Source organism: Tupaia chinensis, unplaced genomic scaffold (assembly GCF_000334495.1).
Source record: "Tupaia chinensis unplaced genomic scaffold, TupChi_1.0 Scaffold000355_1, whole genome shotgun sequence".
Lineage (NCBI taxonomy): Eukaryota > Metazoa > Chordata > Mammalia > Scandentia > Tupaiidae > Tupaia > Tupaia belangeri.
The window spans coordinates 15,369,371-15,371,229 of NW_006159850.1; the positions used below are offsets into that span (position 1 = coordinate 15,369,371).

General features: G+C 44.8%; 1 pseudogene; it reads right to left on the minus strand.

Annotated features, from left to right (window-relative positions):
• Positions 1–323: 323 nt before the first annotated feature.
• Positions 324–1,145, minus strand: LOC106735308 (40S ribosomal protein S3a pseudogene; annotated as a pseudogene).
• Positions 1,146–1,859: the final 714 nt, after the last annotated feature.

Below are 1,859 nucleotides of genomic sequence, written 5' to 3' on the forward strand. Positions count from 1 at the left end.
CTTGGAATAAATTTGTTCTTTTATGAAAAGGAGGAAATCCTAGAGTGAAACATTCAAGAACAAACTGACTTTTGGGGTCACCAGGTGATGTGGTGGTTGAGATGCCGAACTCCCATGTGACCAACCAGTTTGAGTCCTGGACCTGGTGGCTTGCTTTCTCACTTTCCCTCTCTCTCTGTCTCTATCTCTCTCTGGCAAACACACGTGCCCTATAGTAAATTTTAAAAAAAGAATAAATAAATATTCTTAAAAAAAAAAAAAGAACTGACTTTTTTTGGGTCACAAATAGGACTTTTTATTTGTCACTATTAAAAGTCTGAACTTTAAACAGATTCTTGGACTGGTGGTTCATATCCATCAGCTCGTTCAACTTTGGCGCCCGTCTCATCCCCAGTAGCTTTTCCAGAGCTACTACCTTCACCATGAAGCTCCATGAGTTTTCCCAATTCAAACTTGGGCTTCTTCAGCACTTTGACTTTCCTGACGAAGACATCGTAGAGAGGGTAGATGGACTGGCCGGCCTTTTCTACGTCTTTTCCAATGCTGTCTGGAATCAGTTTAGTGACTTCTTTCAAGTCATTTGTCTGCACCTCCCAGGTCATGATTTCCATCATCTTCTTCCGGATTTGGCGGACCTGCTGATGCTGGGCATAAGAGGTCTTCCGTATCTGATTGTTCTGTTTTTTAGTAAACCCAACACAGAAGAGATGAAGCAAATAACCATCGGTAGTTGACATCGACATGAGCTTAAATCATGGTCTGCCATTTCTTGACCATGGAACACATTTTTGTCACGGGTGAGATCCATGCCATGGAAGTTAGTCAGGCAGTTTTTGCCCTCTGAACGTCCTCAGTAATTAGCTTGAATTTCCTAAATGCTACTTCGTCATTCTGCAAATCTGCAAGGCTCACTTCAAACACCCGGCCCTTAAGGCCGTCGGACGCAATTTTGGTTCCTTGAGTCCTGGTAACCAGTGTCTTCCCAATATTTCTTATGTAGAACATAGCGGGTGCTTTCACATCATACCAATCTTTTTTAGAAAATGGATCAATCACTTTTTTCTTGGCTCCCTTTTTGCTGCCTTTCCTAAGGCGCTTATTCTTGCCAACCACCATGGTGCTACTCAGAGAGCCAAAAGGGACAAACTGACTTTTTAAGAGAGGTTTTTGTTATAGGGCACATGTGTTCGCTGAAAGACAGAGACAGAGAGACAGAAGGCAAGAAATCACCCCTTAGGGGGATGGCCATGCTGCAGTCCCTTCTCCACTCTCCTCTTGGGATTTTGGGCACGCACACACACATGCCTAGCGTGAGTGAACCCACCAGATCCGAGACTCAAACTGTGGTCGACTCCGTGGGATGTCCAGAGATATAACCATTACACCATCTGCTGGTCCCCAAACTGCCTTTCTTTTTTTGAGAGTTGTTTTTTTTTTTTTTTGCTACAGGGCGCATGCGCTCGCCAGACAGACAGAGAGAGACACAGAGACAGAAAGCGCGAAATCACCCCCTGGGAGGATGGCCACGCCACAATCCCTTCTCCTCCATTCTCCTCTCAGGATCTTGGGCATGCACACACACGTGCCCGGCGTGAGTTTAAGCCACCGGGTCAGGGACTTGAACCGCAGTCGACTACATGGGAGTCCAGTGACATAGCCATTATGCTAACTGCTGGTCCCCCCAAATTGACTTTTTAAGGAATCATTTATTGAGGCCAGCAGGTGATTAAGGTGCCAAACTCCCATATGGCCAACAGCAGTTTGAGTCTCAGACCTGGTGGCTTGCTTTCTCAAGTCCCCTTTCCCTCTCTCTCTGGTCAAATTAAGAAATAAATAATAATAACAAATAAAATTAAATT